The sequence below is a fragment of the Hylobates moloch genome, unplaced genomic scaffold (genome assembly GCF_009828535.3).
Source record: "Hylobates moloch isolate HMO894 unplaced genomic scaffold, HMol_V3 SCAFFOLD_15, whole genome shotgun sequence".
NCBI classification, from domain to species: domain Eukaryota; kingdom Metazoa; phylum Chordata; class Mammalia; order Primates; family Hylobatidae; genus Hylobates; species Hylobates moloch.
In genome coordinates, this window is record NW_026652290.1 from 72,812,720 (window position 1) to 72,830,712 (window position 17,993).

At 35.7% G+C, this 17,993-nt stretch overlaps 1 long non-coding RNA gene across 1 annotated transcript in view; it reads left to right on the top strand.

Annotated features, from left to right (window-relative positions):
* LOC131381377 (uncharacterized) overlaps positions 1-17,098 on the top strand; it is a 133,257-nt gene extending 116,159 nt beyond the window's left edge. The window contains exon 3 of the long non-coding RNA XR_009210084.1: positions 16,971-17,098. This is a non-coding gene — a long non-coding RNA (uncharacterized LOC131381377). The remainder of the gene's footprint in view (positions 1-16,970) is intronic.
* Positions 17,099-17,993: the final 895 nt, after the last annotated feature.

A 17,993-nucleotide genomic window follows, 5' to 3' on the forward strand; every position in this document is an offset into this window, starting at 1 on the left:
GTGAATAAGATTAGGGAGTTTTCATTTTTGTATGAGCTGGAAGCCAAAATAAGTTAATACAATGAATTAACCTAGTGTTTCTTACTTCTATGAGAATATTTACCTTGGTTAGATGCGTGTTTACAATCTTTAAGACAGAGCCCTTCTCAGTTCAGAGGGCACTACAATAAGTAAACCAGACTCGTTTCCATGTCTGTAAATTTAAAGATTCATACAGTGATGGCATTTTACTAAGAAAAGGTGCAGATTGCAAATAAGTGTGTCAAAAAGTGCTGAACATCGTTAGTCAATAGAAAAGTGCCAATTAAAACAATAATGAGATACCACTTTACACCCACCAGAATGGCTAAAATTGAAAATACTGACAATAGTAGGTACTGGTGAGGATATGATATAACTAGTGGAACTTTGATATATTGCTGGTAGAATGTATGGAAAATGGTATAGCCAATTGGAAAATAGTTTAGCAGTTTCTCACAAAGTTAAAGATACAATCAAGGTATTTATCCAAGAGAAATGAAATATTTGTTCATACAAAGAATTGTATGCAATAGTTGAAGGAGGTTTAAACAATTATCCCAACCTAGAAGCAAATTAATGATCATTAAAACAATAATGGATAAAGAAAAAAATAGTGTATCTATACAATGAAATTCTTACTATTTGGCAATAAAATGGAATAACCTATTATATGCACTAACACGAATGCATCTAAGAAATATTGTACTAAGATAAAAGAGCCAGAAATTAAGATTTATTCTGTATGATTCAGATTATACAAAATTCTATATGCCAAGAATATACGCTGGGGAAAAGACAATTTCTTCAATAAATGGTGCTGGGCAAACTGGATATAGACACACAGAAGAATGAAACTACAACCTTATCTCATCATATACAAAAATCAAATCAAAATGGATTAAAGAATTAAATGTAAGACTTCAAACTATGAAACTACTACAGTAAAACTTTGGGGGAACCACTCCAAAATATCGGTCTAGGCAAAGATTTCTTGAGTAATACCTTAAAGCAAAGGCAACCAAAGAAAAAATTGACATATGAAATCATAACAAGTGAAAACTTTGAAGCGCAGCAAAAGAATCAACAAAGTTAAGAGAAAAACCTATAGAATAGTAGTAAATATTTGCAAACTATTCACCTGACAAGAGATGAATAAGCAGAATATATAAGGAGCTCAAACAACTCTATAGAAAAAAATCTAATAGAACAATTAAAAATGTGCAAAAGATCTGGATAAAGATTCCTCAAAAAAAAAGACATGGCAAAGAGATATATGAAAAGTTGCTCAACATCACTGACCATCGGAGAAATGCCAATCAAAACTATAATGAGGTATCATCCCTCCCCAGTTAAAATGGCTTATATCCAAAAGACAGGCAATAACAAATGCTGGCGAGGATGTGGAGAAAAGGGAACCCTCGTAAACTGTTGGTGGAAATGTAAATTAGTACAATCACTATTGAGAACAGTTGGATGTTCCTCAAAAAACTGAAAATAGAGCTACCATGTGATCCAGCAATCTTACTGCTAAGTATATACCCAAAAGAAAGAAAATCAGTGTATCAAAGAGATATCTCCTTTCCCATATTCCCACTGTTCACAATAGCCAAGATTTGGAAGCAACTTCAGTGTCCATCAACAGATGGATGGATAAAGGAAATGTGGTATGTATACACAATGTAAGACTATTCAACCACAGCAAAAGAATGAGATTCCATTCTTTACAACAACATGGATGGAACTGGAGATCTTTTTATGTTAAGTGAAATAAGCCAGGCACAGAAAGGCAAATATCACATGTTCTCACTTATCTGTGGGAACTAAAAATCAAAACAGTTGAACCCATGCACATAGAGAGGAGAAGGACAGTCAACAGAGGCTGGAAAGGGTAGTAGCAGGTAGGGGAGAAGTACGGGTGATTAATGGATACAAAAAATAAAATGAATGAGTAAGGCCTAGTATTTGATAACACAACAGGGTGATTATAGTCAATGATAATTTAATTGTACATTTTAAAATAACTAAGAGCCGTCAGGCATGTGGTTCATTCCTGTAATCCCAGCACTTTGGGAGGCTGAGGCGGGCAGATCACCTGAGGTCAAGAGTTTGAGACCAGCCTGGCCAACATGGCAAAACCCTGTCTCTACTAAAAATACAAAAATTAGCCGGACATGGTGGCATGCACCTGTAATCCCAGCTACTTGGGAGGCTGAGGCAGGATAATCGGTTGAATCCGAGAGGCAGAGGTGGCAGTGAGCCAAGATGGCGCCACTGCTCTCTAGCCTGGGCAACAAGAGTGAAACTCCATCTCAAAAATAAAAATAACAATAATAAAATAAATAAATAAGATAAAATAAGAGTATAAGATATATTTGGATTGTTTGTAACACACAGGATAAATCTTTGAGGGGATGGGTACCCCATCTTCCATGATGTGATTATTACACATTGCATGCCTGTATCAAAACGTCTCATATACCCCATAAATATATACATTTACTGTATACCCACAAAAATTAAAAATAAACAATTGAAACACACAAAAAAGAAAAAGACATTCTGGAAAAGGCAAATCTGTGTGATAATAAAAAGTGTATCAGTAGTTGCTAGGGACCAAGGGGAGGAGAAATGACTAATAACAAGTGATTGACTTTCTGCATGATGGGAATATCCTGTATCTTGTATGTGATAGTAGTTACACATCTGTATATATTTGTTAAACTTATTAAATTACATATTGAAAAATGAAGAATGTTATTGTATATAAATTACATTTCAATCAAACTGACTTTCTACTCATCCTCCCCCACCTAAAATGCATTTTTTAAAATCATGGTCCTCATACATTATTTCTGGAGATAAATTGTCTAGAGATTTAGTCAGACTAGGGAAGCTTCTGTGTCTTACCTGTGAATTTAGGGATATGTTCACATCCAGCCTTATTCATTTTTCATGTTCCTGAGTGTATAATTTACATATTTATATTGAATCGGTAAAATTTTTTTAGCTTCTCCTTTATTAGTAGGATCTCTCTCTCTCTCTCTCTCTGTCTCTTTCTCTCTCTTGCTCTCTTTCTCCTTCTTGACATAGTATTTTACTGGAATCTTACTTTCCAGTTATTTAACAACTCTCTTTGGTGAGTTCAGTGTTGACCAGTACCCCAAAGCAACGCAGTAGCTAATATTTGCTGAACATTTCTTTAGTAAAAGGCAAAAGATTTATACAATCTGAAAAAGAACTAGAATTAGATGATATTTAGTAAGCATTTCTTAGCCACCAGTCACTGTTCAACTCTTTAAATGTATAAATTAGGTGTTGGTCATAACAAACTCAGTGACTATATTATCCTCATTTTATGCATGAGGAAACTAAAGCACAAAGAGGAAAATAACTTTCCCATGATCTCAGAGCCAATAAATGGTAAAGTTGAGATAATTGTCATTTGTAAGGCAAGCAGTGAGATATATTAGTCAATTGTGTCCCGTACTGCAAATGCTAATCTTCTGGATCATGCCAGAAAACCGAAACAACAGAGCTCTCGTTAGCCAATACCCTTATCTCACAAAAATATAGAAATTAAACTTTTCTGTAGTATTTTCTGGCTGATACAATTATTTATCAGCCAACATAGGGACATCATGTTTAATAACATCTTCTCTAATTAAGAATGCACTCTTCCTTAAAAATTGTTTTATACAATAGTAAATCAATGTAATTAATTTTACCTGTAGTAATTTTACAGTAATTTTTTATTACATTAGGACAAAAAGCAGGGGCATTAACATATTGTGGGAAATCATGGCAAAAATATATTTCATTTCTTCTTATATAAAACAATTTATTTATGGATATAAATATTGCTGAAAAAAGTGAATGGAAAAGAAAGTATTAGTGAGAGAGTAGCTTGTGCAACTTCCCTCCACCTTACTGAATTTCTTCTCCCATAGTGATTGTGACAATGATGCAATTAGAAAATGACTTTCTTGAGCATTGAGTCACCAAGTCCTATCAGTTGTTGATTTTACAGGACAGACATATTATATGAAGAGTTTGAAGGTATCTATACACCTGCATGCATCATTTCTTTAATGAAAAAATCCAATATCCTCTTGTTCTCCAGGGAGTCAGAGCTATTTGAATTCACAGTTCCCTACTTCAGTAACTCTAGAGGTTCCTAGTTAGCAGGTTCAATTAGAACTTGGTTAAGTGTGTATTTTGCTGTACCTTAGTCACTTGAGCAGTAATGGCTGGGTTTCCTTTTCCTAATATTTATACCACTGATGCATTCTGACATGAGAATAAATATCATATCTCACAAAACATATATAACAATACCAATATTTATATTGCCACAACTTTTTTCCCCTTTTGTAAATCTCTGCTCTTATTCTGCCAAAAATATTATGGAATATTTTTGTTAAAGCATCTAAGAAATAGTGCAAATTGAGCCCCAATATTTAAAACTGAAAGAAACAAAAACAAATACTCAAAAGAATCCATTGCTTACCACCGTGAGCCATTATAGCATGAAATCAGCAGATGGCTTCAAATCTCTCCTAGGAGGTTTTCTGAGATTACATGCCCTGCCACCAGTTGCTATTTTTACCCCTCTTCCAGGATTATTTTCCCTGTACAGGAAGTTTGAAACTCTACTCTCTACTGTGATTTCTGTTTCCAAGTCTTTGCTCTTGCTCTCTTTAATTATCAAAATTGGGTAGAATGGTACCAATGAGTCTTTGTTAAACCAGCAATCTTTACAGTCAGAGAATACTTTCATTCCTCTAATCAATGAATGGTAAGGCAGCATCAGCTCACTGGGGAATTGCTCATCATTAGTTTGTTTCTTTATTTCATATGGAAAATAGTCACCAAAGGTATTAACCTAGTTTTAACTGATCTTTTCTTCCTCCAAGTGTTACTGTAATATTTTTCCTAATTTTTCTAATGCTTCATTTGCTGTATCAGGTTCACATGCAAAACATTTTCCCAAAACCAAACCTTGAAATGATGAATTGAGTACCTATTTATTTGAAAGGTGAACTCAGGATGCACATATTGGATTATGGGAGAAGGGTTATTGAGTGTGGTAGAGGCTTGCCAGATAAAATGCAGGGCACGCAGTTAAATTTAAATTTTAAATAAACAGTAAATACTTTTTTACATATAAGTACATGCCAAATTTTGCAAGGGACATATTAACCTAAAAATTATTTACTGTATGTCTAAAATTCAATTTTAAGTGGACACCCTGTATTTTTATTTACTTAATCTGGCAATTCTGGTGTAGTGCCACCAGAAGCAAGTAAGAATCAACCTTGAGAAACCATATGGAACATGTGTAAAAATCCTTTCCTCAGAGGACACAAATACTGACTCCCTTTTCTATTATGTTTAAGCTGGCTTTGATTACATAACTCTGTGTTCCCTTTCCCAGTTCCTGACTTTATTCAGAGCCATGTCTGTCTGCCTCAGCAAGCTCCTGGGTGTGGTGGTTGAGAAAACCCTTGTAGAGAAGAGATACATGTGGGCTTCAGGGGGAAAGTCCATCTCTGGCCATAGAGTCATTGCTCTGTGACTACAGGTCCCACCAGGAAAACTTTCCCTGTGGCTCTAACTCCCATTGAGCTCCAGCTTCACTATTTCTTCCCTCGGCTTCTTCACCCCAAATGTTGGCAATTACTATCAACACATTTTTGTCCCTAGGTTTATCAATATCATTTGTCCTTTTAACTCTACATCTCCCTTTAAGAAGTCACTTATAAAAGTATTTTCATTTGAACCACATGTGGCAAATTTTATTTCCTTCCGAGACCTTGAATGATAGCGTAAGAAAGTCTTATGCACTTTTCTGAATACACATCCCTAAGTTATACCCTCCAACATTTGTCATCAATAATAAAGGTGATTTTTAAAAACTACCATTTGTCGGTATCTTGTGTCTATCTTTAAATTAATTTAGAAAGTTGAGAAAAGCATTAGATACTGTATTACGTATTCCCAAACATTGAACTTAGGAAACAAAACAGAGGGAAAAAGGATTTTTGATATGCATAAAACACACTTATTCAGGCCTTAGGCATTAGCAATTAGGGACCACACTGATTTTTTACTTTAATAGTATTCACTGACTTGTATTGTGCCAAGAGGTTTATTTTCACTTCTGTTGTTGGCTTTTAACTGCCAAACCAAAAGCAGAAGTTGTGAGTCCTTATAATTTATATATATAAATTATATATGTATATAATACATACGTATATTATATACATATATAATTAAATATAATTATTATATTATAATATAGTATAATTAAATATAATTATTTAAAAAATATATACTTATAAATAAATGTATATATAATATACAAATAAATTAATCCAACTGCTCTTGACAATGGTGTTAGAAAAGAAGGAGAAACATAGAAGTTTGATTGTTTTATTGTTATTGGAAAAATCAAAATAGAACACAAAAGTGATTGGAGCCAAAAAGAATTCTGACAGAGGAAGAAATATTTTCAAAGGACTGAGAAGCCAGAATATACAAACAAAAAAACTAAAAAACTGTTATTCATGGTGGCTTTTATTCCAATTTAAAATGATTTTTAATTAGAAGCTGGAGGCATCACGCTACCTGACTTCAAACTATACTACAAGGCTACAGTAACCAAAACAGCATGGTACTGGTACCACAACAGAGGCATAGATCAATGGATCAGAACAGAGCCCTCAGAAATAATGCTGCATATTTACAACTATCTGATCTTTGACAAACCTGACAAAAACAAGCAATGGGAAAAGGATTCCCTATTTAATAAATGGTGCTGGGAAAACTGGCTAGCCATATGTAGAAAGCTGAAACTGGATCCCTTCCTTACACCTTATACAAAAATTAATTCAAGATGGATTAAAAAGACTTACAGGTTAGACCTAAAACCATAAAAATCCAAGATGAAAACCTAGGCAATACCATTCAGGACATAGGCATGGGCAAGGACTTCATGTCTAAAACACCAAAAGCAATGGGAACAAAAGCCAAAATTGACAAATGGGATCTAATTAAACTAAAGAGCTTCTGCACAGCAAAAGAAACTACCATCAGAGTGAACAGGCAACCTACAAAACGGGAGAAAATTTTTGCAACCTACTCACCTGACAAAGGGCTAATATCCAGAATCTACAATGAACTCAAACAAATTTACAAGAAAAAAACAAACAACCCCATCAAAAAGTGGGCGAAAGACATGAACAGACACTTCTCAAAAGAAGACATTTATGCAGCCAAAAAACACATGAAAAAATGCTCATCATCACTGGCCATCAGATAAATGCAAATCAAAACCACAATGAGATACCATCTCATACCAGTTAGAATGGCGATCATTAAAAAGTCCGGAAACAGGCCGGGCGCAGTGGCTCACGCTTGTAATCCCAGCACTTTGGGAGGCCGAGGCAGGTGGATCACGAGGTCAGGAGATCGAGACCACAGTGAAACCCTGTCTCTACTAAAAATACAAAAAAATTAGCCAGGCATGGTGGCGGGCACCTGTAGTCCCAGCTACTTGGAGAGGCTGAGGCAGGAGAATGGCGTGAAACCAGGAGGCGGAGACTGCAGTGAGCTGAGATCACGCCACTGCACTCCAGCCTGGGTGACAGAGTCTCGCTCTGTCACCCAGGAAAGAAAAAAAAAAAAAAGTCAGGAAACAACAGGTGCTGGGGAGGATGTGGAGAAATAGGAACACTTTTACGCTGTTGGTGGGACTGTAAACTAGTTCAACCATTGTGGAAGTCAGTGTGGCAATTCCTCAGGGATCTAGAACTAGAAATACCATTTGACCCAGCCATCCCATTACTGGGTATGTACCCAAAGGACTATAAATCATGCTGCTATAAAGACACATGCACACGTATGTTTATTGCGGCACTATTCACAATAGCAAAGACTTGGAACCAACCCAAATGTCCAACAACGATAGACTGGATTAAGAAAACGTGGCACATATACACCATGGAATACTATGCAGCCATAAAAAATGATGAGTTCATGTCCTTTGTAGGGACATGGATGAAACTGGAAAACATCATTCTCAGTAAACTATCGCAAGGATAAAAAACCAAACACCACATGTTCTCACTCATAGGTGGGAATTGAACAATGAGAACTCATGGACACAGGAAGGGGAACATCACACTCTGGGGACTGTTGTGGAGTGGGGGGAGGGGGGAGGGACATCATTAGGAGATATACCTAATGCTAAATGACGAGTTAATGGGTGCAGCACACCAACATGGCACATGGATACATATGTAACAAACCTGCACATTGTGCACATGTACCCTAAAACTTAAAGTATAATAATAATTAAAAAAAATCACCCAAAAAAATCGGTTGTATTTTCATTTTTAAATCAATAAACTTCGTTGGAGTTGGTTTGTTTGTTTTGTTGGAGTATTTTTATGTTTACAGAAAAACTCAGTGGAAAGTTCAGAGTTCCCATATACCTCCACTCTTTTTTCCCCCAACCTCCACCCACAACACTCCAGTTTCCTCTGTTATTAACATCTGACATTATTGTGATGCATTTACTACAACTGATAAGCCAAATTGATACATTATTAAGTAAGTCCATAACATACTAGGATTCACTCCTATTGGACATTCTACTCATTTTGCCTAATGTATAATGACATGTACCACCATTACAGGATTATACAGAATAGTTTATCTGTCCTAGAAATCTGCTGTGTTCCATTATTTTATCTTCCCTCCATCCTTCAAACTCCTGACAAGCACTGGTTTCTTTTTTATGTACTCAATAATTTTGTCTTTTTCAGAATGTCATATAGTCAGACAATATGGTAAAAATCCTTTTCAGATAGGCTTCTTTTGCTTAGCAATGTGCATTTAACTCTCCTCAACGTCTTTTTGTAATTAATAACTCATTTTTTAATCACAGAATGATATCTCACTGTACAAATGTACAACAGTTTGCTGTTCTATTTGCCTATTAAAGGACATCTTGCGTGCTTCCAAGTTTTGGCAATTATAAATAGAGCTTCCATAAACATTTATGTGCAGTTTTTTGTACAGACATAAATTTTGTATTCATTTGGGTAAATACCAGAAAGTGAGATGCCTGATTGTAGAAAAGACTGACTTCAAAAATTGTACATATGATAATGTATTTATATCAATATTTTTTTCCTGTAAGATATGACATGAGTTTTCTGAGACAGGCAGAGATGTACTATCATTTATTTACAGCAAGAGGCACACTTTTTCCCCACACTCCAATTTTCCCTTTCTGGGGGAAACACCATGAGAATCAGATGGGATCCCATATATATATACTAGAGTCTATACCACGGGTGAAGAACACCGATGGTTATACAGGACAACTAATGCAACAGTCATACTTCCCTCTTGAGAGAGAGAGAGAGAAACTTATCTTCCTAAGATAAAAAAATTACCCCTTAGGATAAAAAACAGAAAGATCCAGGATTCTTATCCTTTCAAATATAAAATCATTATTTCCAGGGAAAAATAGGTCAAGCCTCTCTGAATTTATGACTCCTGGAATACCTTCACAACTCCAGTTTTTTTCTCTGAAAAGTAAGCATATCCCCCTGAGCAGGTGTATTTGTTCTGATAGTCTAATTACTATTAGCTTCAAATTCTTCTCATAAGCCCAGGTTCCAGTTTTCTATCCTCAGAAAGACCTATCCATGCAGAAACATTAAAATGTTTACTTCCTGACACTATTAAATTATATTTTTAAACTGGAATTTCTTCTAGAATGTATCACTCATTTAGATCCACGGTCCTTTGACCAGCAGCACCAGCTTCACCTGAACACTTGTTAGAAGCACGAATTTTGAGGTTTTTACCCTCACCTTCTGAATCAGAAACTCTCCAGGTTAGACCAAGCAATGTTTTATGAAAAGCCCTCCAAGTAATTTTGATGTACATTCAAGTTTGATAACCATTGCTTTAGATAAATAGTTAATGATATTAATATGTGGGATTGACTTTCTTTTCCTTCAATTTTTTTTACTATGGTAAAATACACAAAATATGAAATTTCCATCTTCAGTATTTGTAGTGCACAATTCAGTGGCATTGAATACCTTTGTATTGTACAATTATCACCATGATTCATCTTCAGAACTGTTTTCTTCTTGTAAAACTGGAATTCTATATCCCAGAAATAACAAACTCCTCATTTCTCCTTCCCACCAGCATCAGGAAACCATAATTCTACCTTCTGTCTCTGATTTTGACTACTTTAAATACCTAAGTAGAATTATACAGTATTTGTCTTTTTGTGACTGGCTTTATTCACTTAGCATAATATCCTCAAGATTCATCCACTTTGGTGCATAATGTCAGAATTTCCTTCCTTTTTAAGGTTGAATAATATTCCAGTGTTTTTATATTGAACATTTATTTTACTTGGCTAGCCATATGTAGAAAGCTTGGCTAGCCATATGTAGAAAGCTGAAACTGGATCCCTTCCTTACACCTTATACAAAAATTAATTCAAGATGGATTAAAGACTTACATGTTAGACCAGAATACCTTGAGATTTCATAAAATTTTAGTATTTTCGTTCCAATTTCTGCAAATGACATCATTGGGATTTTTAATAGGGATTGTATTGAATTTTAGAACATTTTGGGTAGCACTGACATCTTACAATATTTTCTACTTCATGAATTTGAATGTCTTTCCACTATTTCTTCTTCAATTTGTTTCAGCAACGTTTTGTAATTTTTAGTGTATGAGTTTTCCAATTCCTTGCTTAATTCCTAAGTATTCTATTCTTTTTGATACTATTGTAAATGTCATTGCTTTCTTAATTTCTTTCATTGTTAGTGTATTAAAAGGTAACTGATTATTATGTGTTAACTTTGTAGCCTGCTGCTTTGATGATTTTATTTTAAAAATCTATATTTTAAACATGACAACTAGTTTGATATATTTTCCTTGCAAGTACATAAGTGCTACCAAAATATAAAACACATAGTCCTTCATTGGTATTACAAGTAAAGACAGACATGAAATAACTGGGCAGGACACCAAAATAATCTGTTTATAATTGCATGGTAAAGACAAAATATTTACAGTGGACATTACAGACAAGACGACATTTGAGGTAGATGAGGGAGATAAGCTAAGTGAAATTCTTAGAATTATAACTTAAATTTTATTGGGAAACATGTTATGACTTCCTATTAAATACTGATCTCTTTTGACCAATACCTCTATTTCTCTGAGGACAGAATAACAGGATACCGCAGGTCATACAGATAAATTGATATGATTTGTCTGTGTCCCCACCCAAATCTCCTATTGAACCATAGCTCCCATAATCACCATGTGTCACGAGAAGAACCCAGTGGAAGGTAATTGACTCATGGGGGTGGTTAGCTCCATGCTGTTCTCATGATAGCGAGTCAGTTCTCGTAAGATCTGGTGGTTTTATAAGGGGCTTTCCCCCGCCTTGCTCTGCACTTCTCCTTGATGCTGCTATGTGTTTGCTTCATCTTCTGCCATGAATGAAATTTTCCTGACGCTTCCCAGCCCTACAGAACTGTGAATCAATTAAGCCTATTTCCTTCATAAATTACTCAATCTTGGATATGTCTTTATTAGCAGCATGAGAACAGACTAATACATAAAGTAAAACTTAATACAATTAATTTATGCAGAATGAGGAGTCTATAATCTAGAAGTTGGGAAAGGAATATATAGAATTATCTCTTCTGAAGATTTTTTTTAAATTTACTTTTTATTTATTTATTTATTTTTTTGAGACGGAGTCTCGCTCTCTCGCCCAGGCTGGAGTGCAGTGGCGCAATCTCGGCTCACTGCAAGCTCCGCCTCCCGGATTCACGCCATTCTCCTGCCTCAGCCTCTCCGAGTAGCTGGGACTACAGGCACCCGCCACCACGCCCGGCTAATTTTTTGTACTTTTTAATAGAGACGGGGTTTCACCCTGGTCTCGATCTCCTGACCTCATGATCCACCCGCCTCAGCCTCCCAAACTGCTGGGATTACAAGCGTGAGCCACTGCGCCCGGCTGATTTTTAAAATTAATATATACTTGTGTCTAAGATGTTTTAGATAAAGCCTTAAGTTCATTATAAATATAATTTATGCTTTTATAACATTGTATTGATGATTCTTCAGCAGTGAAGTATTGCCAAGAATGACATTGATAAATGAAATATTAAACCATTTAATACATGCTTCACACTCTAGCTTACACATCCACAGGTTGGGTGTTGTAAATTTTATGTAATGGCAGAAAGACCCATTTATCGAACTGTAAATTAAAGTTGCTTCATTACATACAATATTTGAAGTTCACGTCGAGATAATTTGCAGTGTTCTTTATCCTACTTTTTTTTTTTTTTTTTGGAATTTGCTCCATAATGATCATTATCCATTCTTATTTCAGGTACTTAAAGAAATATAAAATTTATTTCAAAAATAATGAGCTATCGTGCATATTAGCATCTTTCTATTCTATATTATTTAGGAAATTGTAAAGATGAAGTTTAAAATTCTATTAGCAGTGTCCTGGAGCATAAAATTTCTAAATTGAAAAACAAAAGCCTTGCAAATATTTCCTGCGTTAATATTTCCTCTATACAATATAAGTTATTTAATGATTATATACAGAAGAAGATATTTAATTATCCCTTAGAATAATTTGTTTCTACCTGCGTTGCAATGTTTTGGCCTACTGTTTAGGTTTAGTAAATACAGGGAGAAAGATTACTGACTAAATTGTCCACAAAACAAATTATCTATTAATTATATCATATGCTGTTTCCTGTCTATATGAAGGTATCTTGACAAACCAAGTAAGAGCTGTATTTCATAGTACCTATAGATGTATTTAAATTGATAGTCTGCTCTACTAGCGGCAATTCATTTTAAAATCCATTATAAAAGAAAGCTCTGACCAGGAAAGCTGTCAGGAATATAGATAATTTAACTATGTAGGGGCAGAAAGCTCAGAACTCGAAGAGTCTGTGCTTTAGTTTCTATGTCAGTGTCTTAGCTCAGACTGCTACAACAGAATACCACAGAATGAGTGGCTTAAAAAGTTGAAATGACTTTCTCACAGTTCTGGAGGCTAGAAAAGCCAAGACAAGAGCCCTGGCAGATCAAGTGTCTGGTGGGGACATTCCTCATTTTCAAATGGATGTCTTCTTGCTGTATCCTCACATGGCAGAGAAAAGAAAGAGAAAACTATCTTATTTCATCTAATAAGGGTGCTAATCCCATTCATGATAGCTCTACCTCACAGTCTAATTACCTCTCAAAAGCCCCACTTTCTAATACCATCACAGTGGTGGTTAGTATTTCAGTATGTGAATATTTGGGGGACACAAATTTCACTCCTTAACACTCAGATAGAGCTTAAAGTAATTAAAGAGCATATGCAGATTATAATAAAACAGAGCTGAGGCTGGCCAAGCACAAAAACTGTAGGAATTTCTTCATACATGTGTTTACCTTTTTTAACATCACAGTCAAATAAGATTTTTGTTTTTCTGTTTTTGTTTGTTTGCATTTTCAAAACGAAATGAACCTTAAGTTTTAAAATGAGTAGGAATAATCTATTTCATTTTCTGTGTCCTCAGTAGACAGCTCAAAGATTGGATCTATGCTTGCAACATTTGCTGTGTGTAAACTCAGAAAAGTCTGGATTTTCATTACTTTATTAGTAAGAAATGTGCCTGCAGTCAACAGGATGGGCTGTTCAACAGTTGCCTTGATGGATCACTCATAATAATTACTTAGTGCTTGACAGTTATTAAATGTTACAGACAATTACTAAATATATATATATATATATAGTGATTTCTCAAATTTTTAATTATTATCAGGAATGAGGTTAACTGGATTAGAAATCACAATTTTTTTAGGCTATAGAGTGGTGTGCAGGCATTGTAAAAGTGACCAGAATTTTACTATCATGTTAAAAGCAAAAGGTTCAGCTGGGTGTGGTGGCTAACACCTGTATTCCCAGCACTTTGGGAGGCCAGGGCAAGCAGATCACCTGAAGTCAGGAGTTCGAGACCAGCATGGCCAACATGGTGAAACCTCGTCTTACAAAAGTACAAAAAAATCAGCCGGGCATGATGGTGGATGCCTGTAATCCCAGCTACTCAGGAGGCTGAGGTGGGAGAGTTGCTTGAGCCCGGGAGTCAGAGGTTGGAGTGAGCTGAGATCACGCCACTGTACTCCAGCCTGGGTAACAGAGTGAGACTGGATAAATACCATGAAGTTATTTCAAATCTACTTCCCTTGGGCATTTTGAACTAAGCCATGTTACATTGTTAAGCTGCATCATGTCTGTGAGTCTAATGATCAAATTCAGAGGTCAGCAACGTCTTCTGTGAAAACCAAATCATGACTACCTTAGGCTTTGAAGGTCATAGAATCTCTGATTTTTGATATTTCTGTGGAGAGACAACCTCTTGGAGCTATTTATTCTGCTGTTTTTGCAGAAATCATCCAATGGACAAGGTCCAATTTTGAGTCACATGGGCTCAGAGGAGAACCCCTAGATGGCTAACAAAGCAGTCTACATCAAGCTCTTCTGCTGCATACCAATGTGAGACAGTTGTTTCAAAGGAACAATAACAAAAATTAAAAATCTATATAATCATTTCAGTTGTAAGCAATTAAATTAAATGTTCTTTTAGAACCTTATTTAAATTGAAAGAATGACATACACAAATTATGGCTATTCAGTATTGGGTATTTGGTGGATATTATTTCAGAAATGAATAATGTGAACACTTTACTTAAAAATGGCTAATGATCTCCACAATTGTGGAAGTCAGTGTGGCGATTCCTCAGGGATCTAGAACTAGAAATACCATTTGACCCAGCCATCCCATTACTGGGTATATACCCAAAGGACTATAAATCATGCTGCTATAAAGACACATGCACACGTATGTTTGTTGCGGCACTATTCACAATAGCAAAGACTTGGAACCAACCCAAATGTCCAACAACGATAGACTGGATTAAGAAAATCTGGCACATATACACCATGGAATACTATGCAGCCATAAAAAATGATGAGTTCATGTCCTTTGTAGGGACATGGATGAAACTGGAAAACATCATTCTCAGTAAACTATCACAAGGACAAAAAACCAAACACCGCATGTTCTCACTCATAGGTGGGAATTGAACAATGAGAACACTTGGACACAGGAAGGGGAACATCACACTCCGGGGACTGTTGTGGGGTTGGGGGAGGCGGGAGGGACAGCATTAGGAGATATACCTAATGCTAAATGACAAGTTAATGGGTGCAGGAAATCAACATGGCACATGGATACATATGTAACAAACCTGCACATTGTGCACATGTACCCTAAAACCTAAAGTATAATAAAAAACAACAACAACAACAAAAAAATAAAAATAAAAAAAAATGGCTAATGATCACCACACTGTCTTCTACACTGGTTGAACTAATTTACACTCCCACCAACAGGGTAAAAGAGTTCCTATTTCTCCATATCCTCTCTACCATCTCTTGTTTCCTGACTTCCTCAAGGATCTAGAATCAGCAATACCATTTGACCCAGCAATCCCATTACTGGGTATATACCCAAAGAATTATAATCATTCTACTATAAAGATACATGCACATGTATGTTTATTGCAGCACTGTTCACAATAGCAAAGACTTGGAACCAACCCAAATGACCATCAATGGTAGACTGGATAAAGAAAACATGGCACATATACACCATGGAATACTATGCAGATATAAAAAAAGATGAGCTCATGTCCTTTGCAAGGACATGGATGAAGCTGGAAACCATCATTCTCAGCAAATTAACACAGGAACAGTAAACCAAACACTGCAAGTCCTCACTCATAAGTGGGAGTTGAACAATAAGAACACATGGACACAGGGAAGGGAACATCACACAATGGGGCCTGTCAGGGTATGGGAGACTAGGGGATGGATAGCATTAGGAGAAATACCTAATGTAGATGACGGGTTGATGCGTGCAGAAAACCACCATGGCACGTGTATACATATGTAACAAACCTGCAAGTTCTACACATGTATCCCAGAACTTAAAGTTTAATTAAAAAATAAAAATAAAAAACCACTAGAAAATGGCTAATGATAAAAGCTGAGATATTCTAATCTGTATATGCTCTAGAATTATGGAAAACATATCTGCCACCATAAGCTTGATAGGTTCCCAATGCATAGAGTTTTCTAATGAGGTCTGTGCTTTTATTAACAAATACGATTTTTGATATTATTTAAAGTGTATCAATATTTGGAAAAGCTGCATAACTCATTGAACAAGTATTTCCTTTTTTTTTTTTTTTTTTTTTTTTTTTTAAAGAATCTTTCTGTTGTCCCCCCGGGTGGAGTGCAGTGGCGCAATCTCGGCTCACTGCAAGTTCCGCCTCCCGGGTTCACGCCATTCTCCTGCCTCAGCCTCTCCGAGTAGCTGGGACTACAGGCGCCCGCCACCATGCCTGGCTAAATTTTTGGTATTTTTAGTAGAGACGGGGTTTCACCGTGGTCTCAATCTCCTGACCTCGTGATCCGCCCGCCTTGGTCTCTCAAAGTGCTGGGATTACAAGCGTGAGCCACCACGCCCAGCCGAACAAGTATTTCCTAAATGACTAATGCATGTTACAAAATCATCATGGGTAAAATATCCATTCATTGTGTAAGATAGATTAAAATGAATTTTAGTACAAGACCCCAAAAAAGTAGAAAAACTGTATCTATACAGTTCTGAATTCTGTATTGAAACTGCCTTTTAAGAACTACAATTTGTTCAAGTTTTGATGTCATACAAAAGAAGAATATTCATAATTATCTGAGATGGCTATTAAAATGTTCCTCCCTTTTCTAATTACATGTCTGTGTGATAAAGGATTTTCACCACATATACCAACCGATATGACATGCCACAACTGATTGAATGAAGAAGCAGATAGAAGAATCTTGCTGTCCTCTATTAAGCCAGCTAAAACAGAGATTTCCAAAAATGTAAGAAATGACACTTCTTACTGATTTTTTGATTTTGGAAAATATATTTATTTAAAACATGTTTTGTGTTAAAATGTAATGAATTTATTGTTAGTGTTAAATTAATAAATTATTTCTTTTAATATTTTGTTTTAATTTCTAAATTGGCAAATATTGATAGCTAAAATTCATGCACACATAAGCTCTTTAGGGTCCTTAATTTTTTTTTAAGAGTTTAAATATTCTTAGACAAAAAGGTTTGGGAACCATTGCTTTAAGTGTCCTCTGTGTCACTGGTTTTTCCACTTTAGCATCAATATCTTAAATCCAAAGGGCAGATAATTAAGATAATAATAAACAAACTTGTGAGATACTGTTTTTTAATGTATATATGTGTAATTCATTTCAAAGGGAATGCAGTGATTTCTCAAATTGGACTTTGGTTTCCTTCAATAAGATATTAATAAACCTTTAACCAATGCTGATGTGAAAATCGCCCAGATCCACTCTGCTTTTCTGCTATGAATGGCATATTGCCCTGATCCATAACATCTTTATGTTTCAGGGTAATTATTACTGGTTCTTTGCATTTTAGTGTTTGATCAAGGTATTATCTTCAAATGTCACTTTCATGGAATGATGTGGTGGTCCACAAGCAGGGATCACAGGCTCTGCCAGTGGCTGTGATGTTACCTGCTGCAGTCTTTCTCTCTTGCTTTGGGTAAGAGTTCTGCTTTGAACATGTTCTATGTGCTCACAGGCACCTTTTCTCTCAGCATTCTCCTGCCAAATGCAGCAAATAAAGGGGATTATAGATGGGAGGTCATGTGGTGCATCAGGGTGTTTATTTCCTTTCGTTGAGGAGATTTCTGTACATATTACAGTGAAATGAAGACAAATTTCTCACTGCATAATGAAGGCATGGATG